The 9,517-nt window shown below is 39.1% G+C and overlaps 1 pseudogene across 1 annotated transcript; it reads right to left on the bottom strand.

Annotated features, from left to right (window-relative positions):
• Nucleotides 1-593: 593 nt before the first annotated feature.
• LOC309823112 (protein VCF1-like) lies at nt 594-3,222 on the bottom strand (annotated as a pseudogene). Its single transcript has 3 exons — nt 3,163-3,222; nt 1,630-1,750; nt 594-1,074 (listed from the first exon to the last, which is right to left on the bottom strand). The product of its transcript is annotated as a protein VCF1-like (transcript).
• Nucleotides 3,223-9,517: the final 6,295 nt, after the last annotated feature.

The raw sequence follows: 9,517 nt of genomic DNA, 5'->3' as shown, positions 1-9,517 counted from the left end.
ACAAAAATGAACAAATGGGACCTAATGAAACTTAAAAACTTTTACACAGGAAAGGAAACCTTAAACAACACGAAAAGACAACTCTCAGAATGGGAGAAAATATTTGCAAACGAAGGAACTGACAAAGTATTAATCTCCAAAATTTACAAGCAGCTCATTCAGCTCAATATCAAATAAACAACCCAATCCAAAACTAGGCAGAAGACCTAAACAGACATTTCTCCAAAGAAGATCCCTCATTTTTAAAGGACCTTTTTACAGAAAGCAACATTTCTAATTGACAGATCTGGAAATTAGCCTGACTTGGACAAACTATGGATTCGACATGCAGATGAGATTTCCTTCTACTGTTAACTTGCCCTGGTTTTGATACCCACCCTCAAAAGAATCCTATAAAAAACTGCTTCAAAGCCCCTTTGAAATCGCAGTAGTGCAGCAAAACCACAAGTAAACAGTGACCTGTTAATCTGTTATTTCAAATACAGACTGAAAAGCCAACAGGCATTTTTTGGTGCAATTTTTTTAAAACATCGTTGATATATCATATCTGCACAGCGCTGTCCCTTCACAGAAGGCAAGAAAGTGCCGGCACATCATGTGGGAGGCCGTCCTTGGTACTGTAGGCTGTGAAAGTGGGCCTCCTTCATGGTCTGGTTGATGTGGAAGTAAGGGCCTTGACACAGTGTGTATCGCCCCAGCACGGACTGGGGGGCGGGGCGCGTGGGGGCTGGACCGGGCGGAGGGGTGGTTTAAGCTGCTCTCCAGCCAGCTGGCCTGGCCCGGGCTGTTGATGCTGCTGCTGCTGTTCCCGCCACTGCGACTGCTTGAAGACCGTGTCCCCAGGAATCGTAAAAGAAAGGGTTTCTAGTCTCCTTTTGGTCTGTGGGGGGAAATGGTGGTCTTCACTGCCTTTCCTTCTCCTTTTCCTGGGGCGGAGGCGCGCGCTCAGGGCAGCCAATGGAGGCGAGCGACGCGGCGCCGCTCAGCGAGGAGAGGGAACAGGGAGTTTTGCGTTTTGGCGGCTGCCACGCACTCCCCCTCGGGCCTTGGCTCTCGCCGCGGCTCTGGTGGACGCTGCTGGCCAAAAGATTACTCTTTTTCTTTGAATTATGTATGCTGCCTTTTTGCCTTCTGAATATACCCCACTTTTAACTAATATATAGTTGTAAATAAATAAAAGTTCTATAGTAGAAAATTCTTAGACACTTCAGAAGATAATACAACCCCAAATATTTTTAATCCATTAATTTAATTCATCCCTCAATTTACTCCTTTACTAATAGTTCATTCCTTTATTTAACAAAAAGCTATATTTGAGGCATGACTGTGTAACTGGCCCCTGCACACAAACTGAATAAAATATAATCCTTGTGCTTGTACTTAGAGACTCAGAAGAATCTTTGTATAACTCAAGTTTCTTATTTATAGAAATCAATTCTAGTTAACCTAGTAGCAATGAATTTAAAACATAGCTCAAATATTTGTATAGTTCAAATAATGCTTGGGAAATGAGCAGGAAGAGATAGCCTGATCCACAACGGATACAACAACAGATTATAATAAAATAAGTGTCAGGTTGGAGTGCCACCATTACTGCTGCTGATGACTGAGAACCACTGTTGACATTACTCCCAGAGAACCTGGATGCTGTCATCACTATTTCTGCTTCTGCTGGCACAGCTGCTACTGGGCACTGGGTGCTCCTGATGATGAAATGAACATTAAAGAGTCTTGCATCAGCCTTTACAAACTGAATTCAGAAAGATAGGGTTATGTGTGACTCAATACTTTCTCTCCTTCACTCACTTCACATCTAATCTTCCAGAAAATCTGTTCTCTTTAATTTTAAAATAAATGCATTATATGGCCACATTTCACTATGCCCACTGTACCCCAATCCAAGTATGCCGTGATCTCTTGTCTAGATTACAGTAAATTTCTTTCTTTCACACTACTCTCTGTCCTCAAGGGTGCGACTAGGGTGATCCTTTTAAATCATAAATCAAACCATTTCACTCTTCTGCTCAAACCACTCCAATGTCTTGATATTTCACTCAGAGGAAACCACAAATCAGCAAAACTCATTGAATGGCTAGGTACAAGCACCTGAGTAATCTGACTTCCTGTTAATTCCTCACCCTGCTTCAGTCCTACTGGCCTCCCCTCTTCCTTCATAAAGGCAGATACGCTCCACTTTAGAGCCTCTCACTTGCTAGTCCCTCTGCAGAAAAGCTCTTCTTCAGATACCCACGTGACTAACTCCCTCTTCTTCCTCAAGTCTCTACTGACTACCCCATTTCCAAATGCAATCTGCCCTTTTCACCTGGCATTCCAAATCCACTCAACCCAACTCTATTTTATCCCAAGGAAAACATCAACTTGCAACTTACTCTTTTATACGTATTTTTCTACTATTTGTCTCCCCTCCTTACTTTCCACCAGAAAAATAACCTATACTAGGGTACGGGTTGAGGAAAAGGGAGGAATGAATAAGCAGATCACAGATGATTTTTAGGGCAGTGAAACTGTTCTGTATGATAAAATAATGGTGGATACATGTAAGTATATATTTGTCAAAACCAACAGAAAGTGTAGCACCAAGAATGAACCCTAATGTAAACTATGGACTTTGGGTGAAACTGATGTGTCAAAGTAGGTCCATCAAGTGTAACGAATGTTCTACCCTGGTGTGGCAGATCGTGTGTGGGGGCAATGTGTATATGGTAGTTCTCTGTATTTCCTGTTTAATTTTCCTGTGAACCTGAAGCTGCTTTGAAAATAGAGTCTATTAGAAAAACCCTCTAAAAAGAGAAAATAATTAGCACAAATATAACTGAAAATAGATTAGTATGCAGGATATATCAAGAATTTCTAAATGTAAATTTAAAAAGATAAACCACCCAATCAAAAAATTAGGACATCAAAAAAATTCCAAGGAAATATGAATGGATACAAAAATATGCTATATCTCAAAAGGAAAATGTGAATCAAAATCATGTTTTCTAAAATGAATTTTCATGTAATTCACACGTTGAAAATAACATTCATAATAATTATAATAATTAAAGTATATGGAACAATGGGACCTAGTTTATACTTCTGGTGATGTTTAAAATGATACAGCTGTTTGACATAACAATGTGACAGTATCTGAAGTGTTACCTGACAGTCTGTCTTTAAAATTCCTTGAAGTATCTTTGCGTTTTTTCTCTCCTTAGGCATAGTTACCTTGAAGAATGTTTCCTGGCCCCACTGAGAAGAGGCTAAGAGGAAAAACCCAAGTCCCTACATCAGAAATTATCAGAGTCTCACAGCAGTATATAATCTCCCTTTCATTCAATGAGTTCTGAGTCTCTAAATTCACACATTTCTAGGAAATGTGTTAGGCACTATGACTCAAAATCTGTTTATAGGATTTTATTTTACATATATAAACACACCATATATATATGTATATGTGTGTGTATATATGTACATATACATATGTGTGTGTGAATATACATACAAATATATTTTTCAGTTATACAATCAAAAGTAAAGTGTAGTTAAAATAAAGGTGACCTTTGAGAAGCTGCCCTGTATTTCAGTCCTCAGGGTCATGAACAATTAGCATAAACCTACAAAGATTCCTTAAGGCAGACCATTTTGATGACTGTACTAGATCTGAAATCTATCCTGACAACCATACCCATTTTGTCTCTGGAGCTCTGTGCCACTGTTTGATCTCTACCTCCCTGGGGTCATCTCACTCCCTTAACTGCAGTTGAATTGAATCCACAGAAAATTCTACCAGCCTCTATATTCTATACAAAATTGCCACAACAATCACTTGTCAAAGATGATGACACCCCTCCTCAAAGTATATCCCTTGCCCTTGGTGGAGAAAATGTCCTTTGGGCCCTTCCAGGGGATTTTTGGGGAGTGGATGGTCCATATTAAATTCACTCCAGCATTTTTCTTTCTGTCAAAATTGTTTCAAGTTACTTCTCAACATAGTACTTGGATTTGCTGGCATTTTCATTCAATTTAGCATTGTCTATCAGTGGCACCTGGTCAATTGTGTGGACCACTCACAGCTGTTATGCTACCATAGTGAATCTAGAAACTCTAGCAGATAGACTGGTATTAATTCAGCCACTCTGTAATTATGTACTCAGAATACCTCCTATCTACAGTTCCCAGAGTTTCTATAATATAAATACTAATGTAAATTGTGAAAATGAAACACTGAAAATCTTTTGATATAATGCCTCTTTTCAAAGTTGTCTTTAATTGACAATCCCCAGAGGATTTTCAGCTGCTACCTAATTCAGTGTTTCTCAACATTGGCTGTTTCAAAATCAGCTGGGGAGATTTAAAGATTCCTAATGTTCAAGTCATTCCCCAAACTAATTGCATTGGTATTCCTGGGGAGGAATTCTGGCATCAGGATTTTTTAAAGCTCCCAGTCAATTCCAATGCATAGACAAGGTTGAGAAATACTGCTTTTGTTACTGAGCCAAACTTGAGTCCCTATGCCTACATGCAGTAAAGCCAATCTACTGACACCAGGTTGTGGTGATGGAAAGTGCAGCATTTATTGCAGGGTGCCAAGCAAGGAATCTGAGTAGCTAGTGCTTAAAAGACCTCAACTCCCTGAAGGCTTTCAGGGAAAGGGTTTTTAAGATAAGATGAGGGAGGTGGGTGATGGGGTGCATGATCAGCTCGTGAACATTCTTCTAGTTGGTTGGTGGTTAGGTAATTGGGAGTCAGCATCATTAACCTTCTGGTTCCAACCTGTCTGGGGTCTACATGCTTGTGGGCAGCATACAGTTAACTTCTTCCACCTGGTGGTGGTTTCAGTATCTGCAAAGCACTCAAAGGATGTGGCTCAGAATATTATCTATAGCCCTTGAGGAAGAACTAAAAATCCTTGACTTTGTTTAATGGCTAAACCATTATTATTTTGTCTTGCTCGACTGTTTTCCTTTCTTTCTGTATTTTCTCACTTTGATTAAATTCACTCTATGGAACTCAGGGAAAGCCTAGGGAGCTAAAGTTTTTCTACAAACAAGAGGCAGGAAGAGGACGTGGGCGGGGAGGGGTGTGTTCTGGGAAGGCCCAATAGGGTCCTGCTTGGTTATACTTTTAAAGACAGTGATAGAGGAGGAATACGGTAGGCTGAATGTTGGCCCTCCAAAAGGCCAACTGTGACCAGCGGTCTCATTTCTGTGCTTCCAAAGGAGTTGAGGTAAGTAATTTTTGTTTCTTTTTTCATAGTGCTGGTATCTAAAATAATGGTATATTACTTTAACAGTTACTAGCGTCTTCAGTTTGATGAAATAGAGCCGTGATTCAGCAAAACGTAGGATCAAACTTCATCTGCTTTCTTTACCCTGAGGCTACAGGCAGTAAGATATTCTTTAGCAAGGTCACAGAATTCCTGGGTTGATGAATAAAATAAGAATTTTAGCATGGTATTTTCTTCCTCTATGCTTTCTGTGTTATTGGTGACAGCCAATCCACACTGCAGTTGTTAAATTTCTTGTGTCCCTTTTCCTATTTTAGGGAGTAGCCAACTAAAACCCTAAAGGCTCCAATGAGCACCTCATTCTAGTAGATCCTCTATATCAATTTAGTTACCTCTTTAGTGCATGTCTTGGAATCCCAGATTCTAATACTAAAACTAAATTTTTACCTCATTAAGTCTGAATTAGGCAAAATACCCAAGCTTCGAATTGTTTCTACTTCCTGAGGATCTCTTGCTAGAGACCTGTACCCTGTTTGCAGTATCTGTATCAGTCAAAATTGTTACCGCAAGTGGGGGTCTGGCTGCTTGCCCTCTGAAGCCAATAAAGAGGCAAGGTTGGTGGAAAGGAAAGTTTGCTTTCAGAGGCTATCAAGTGGGGGAGGGGTGGAGGGAAGAGGGCAGACTCCTGCCCAAAGGCTTATTCCCCGCACTGACAATCAGTGGGCAAGAGCATTTACAGATGGAGGGAGGGGGCTAAGGCAGAAACAGCACAGTCAGCTCTGACAGTCATCTTGAAGTTAGTCATGCAGTGGTCTGATCAGTGTCATCTTCATTGTTTTAAATACAGTTAGTCTGTAGTACCAGGGTCGGTTTGTTCCCATTTCTTTGAGGCCAGTTCTCGGAATTGTGGCAACCATGTAGCTAACTTCTTCCACCTGTTGAGGGTTTTAGTCTCTGTAAGACAGCTCAAAGGATATGGTTCAGAATATTATCTACAGTCTTTGAGGAGGAACTAAAGGTCCTTGACTTTGCTTAATGACTATTGTTATTTTGTCTCCTTTGACTGCTTTCCTTTGTTTCTGCATTCTCTCACTTCTCTGATTTAACTTATCCTTTGGCTAAAGTTTTTTCACAGACAAGAGGCAGGCTAAGGACATGGGCAGGGAAGGATCATAGGGTTCTGCTCTGTTTCAAGATCGTGGTTGAGTATATCAGAGATCAACCACAGTTAACTACACAGAACATGAACTTACGGGAAATATATTGTTTATCTAACATGAAGGTTCTCTCTGCCATTATTATCTGAATTCAAAGCCCTAGATTGTATATCAAATGGGAATGTCTTAGGTACAATACACATACTCTACATGTCAGTTGTCAAAGGAACAAAGAAGTCTAGCATCTGAACTATGTGACTTTGGTAGTAGAAAGCAGATTATCACTTCTCCATAAGAACTACATGTTGATAAATTCTTCAAACATGGGAAAGCGTTTCAGATGCCAATCTGGAGGGAGGATTCATTGTGTCTTCAAATTTACCTAAGAATTTTCTCAGGTATATGTTAGGGATAAGGCAGGCGATAAAGAATATTCCAGGCTGTGGGAATAAAGGACATATGTCAGAATTATAGTTTAGGATTCTAGTTTAAGATGGCAGCTGCCACCCTTTATTTGTTCTTCTACTAAAAATCCTGCTGAAATGACAGAAGAAAATGAGGTAAAAAATGAATAATTTTATTGAGAATAGAAAAAGGAGAAACAGTGGGAGACTTTTTTTTTTTTTAATTTAGAAAGCAGAAATGCCACTGACCAATAAAAGTAGAAAATGAATGTGAGTATGTTTGGTTTGGAAATCAAGAATGCGTTGTGTGACAGAAATACAGGTGCTTAAACAAAGGACTGTATAGTAAATAGCAGAGCTAGATCTTTCACCCTTGCCACATTTTTAGGAAAATAAATCTGCTGGCAGCACCAGTGTTGGTCCCCACATTAAAACCCTAAAGGGCATGATCTGTCTGGGAAAGGCTTGGGCTCTGTGGTATTGGTTCCTCGGAGAAAAGGCACCTTTTCTTGGCATTGAATGGTTTCATTTTCAAAATCACCAATCTATTAAATTAGCCACCTTTATTAAACAGAATTCTCAGTCATCTCTTCCATTCAGGGAAGATATCTCTTAAAGAAACAGAACTATATAACTGGTGAAGAAATCCATGCCATCAATCTGTATTAATAAAATTTTATTTATAAATTCAAAGCATACCCAAGGGGAATTTTGAGAGCCATTGACTTGACTCAGACTTAAAAGGCATTTATGGAAGTAAAGCAAGTTTAAAAATTTTAATGTTTTTATATCAATATCCCTCACTGCCTTAGTAGGAGTGTGTGTCTAAGTTATGTGATGATTAAGTCTTCTCTGTTTAAAGAAGAAGAGGGAGAAGCTTCTCTCCTCCTTAGGGTGTATTCTTGAGAACACAAGACCTTTTAATTTTACAGCACAAGGTCCTGGGCCTTCTGATTCTGGAACTGTAAACACAAACCTCCAACATTAATTTAGGAGGCCCCCATAAGATAAGCAATCACAAAGTGTATTTTCTTGTCTCATACTTTTCTCTATAAAGTGAGAAGTTTTTGTCTCATACTTTTTTTGTCTCATACTTTTCTCTATAAAGTGCATGAAATTCTGTCCAGACCCCATAATCACTCGTTTTACCTTACATATGTATAATCTATTAGTACTTATCCAGTTATGTGATTGTTCTCTGCCCGTTCTCTGTTGGTAGGGAGAGAACTTCTGTTGACAAGATTACTTATTTTTCCCGACAATATATAAGTGGGACTGGCTCTAACCATTTAGACTATTATTTCTGGAAGCAGAACCTTCCCTTCTAATCCATCTCTAAGAATTTTGTACTTAAATATAGGGTGGGTATCGGGAGCAGTACACTAAAAGAAAAAACAAATCATGTAATTTAAAGTAACATTTCAGCGCTTTGTGTGAGATAGTTGGGGTAAACATAATTTCTGTAAAGTTCCTCAAATCATACTATACCTGAAATTATGCAATTTCTAGTCAGTTCATTGTATGTCCGCATTTGTCTATTTTACTGTTTCCTGTGGCACACCGTTATTAGCTCTGAGAATTGAGAGTGAAAATGAGTTTGTTAATCTGATGGTCTGTTTTATTCTGGCTTCCTTTTTTCCCAATTGAAAATATAGTCAAAGACTCAAGTGGCGAATCATATTTATTTCTGTAATATAGATTTAAATAGGCTTAATTCTGTTCATCTGTCTAAAATATATATTTAATATTTAATACATAAATTGTGATCTGTGTTTAGAAAATATGTGATTATACCATTATATTCTATTTTTAACCTTATATCTAGAACGTAGAGTTCTGCTGCAATTATTACACAGAGGCCACTTTCACTGCAATTCTGAGTTTTCATGGGTCTATTGGGAAAGCTTAAGATGTGTGTAATGGTAACATGAGTTTTATTGGGCTTCCTTCATCAAGAAATAACCATACTAATTATTTTCTATGAGGTGTATGTATCAGTTGCATTGTCCTGTACTGCCTTCCGTGTGAATGTGTTCCTTGGCTAGATGCTATATTGTGTGAAACTTCATGCCTGTATATCAAGCATTTTGTAACTCCCTAGATGGTGGTGCTGACTGGGGCTCTGAGGGTAAGAAAAAAATTCTCCATAACCAGAATAGATGTCAATTTCTGTGAGAATGACTTGTTACCCCTGGTAACAAAGGATAATTTTGGTGGATAGACCTAGAGTCTGTCATACAGAGTGAAGTAAGTCAGAAAGAGAAAGACAAATACCGTATGCTAACACATATATATGGAATTTAAGAAAAAAAAATGTCATGAAGAACCTAGGGGTAAGACAGGAATAAAGACACAGACCTACTAGAGAACGGACTTGAGGATATGGGGAGGGGGAAGGGTGAGCTGTGACAGGGCGAGAGAGAGGCATGGACATACATACACTACCAAACGTAAGGTAGATAGCTAGTGGGAAGCAGCCGCATAGCACAGGGAGATCAGCTCGGTGCTTTGTGACTGCCTGGAGGGGTGGGATAGGGAGGGTGGGAGGGAGGGAGATGCAAGAGGGAAGAGATATGGGAACATATGTATATGTTTAACTGATTCATTTTGTTATAAAGCAGAAACTAACACACCATTGTAAAGCAATTATACCCCAATAACGATGTTAAAAAAAACAAAACAAACAAACAAAAAAAACTAGTAGAGCCAGAGCTTTTCCTTTCTCA

Source organism: Grampus griseus, assembly GCF_964374135.1.
Source record: "Grampus griseus genome assembly, chromosome: 5".
Lineage (NCBI taxonomy): Eukaryota > Metazoa > Chordata > Mammalia > Artiodactyla > Delphinidae > Grampus > Grampus griseus.
Note: the sequence above shows the minus strand (reverse complement) of the source record. Positions and strands in the feature narration are given on the sequence as shown.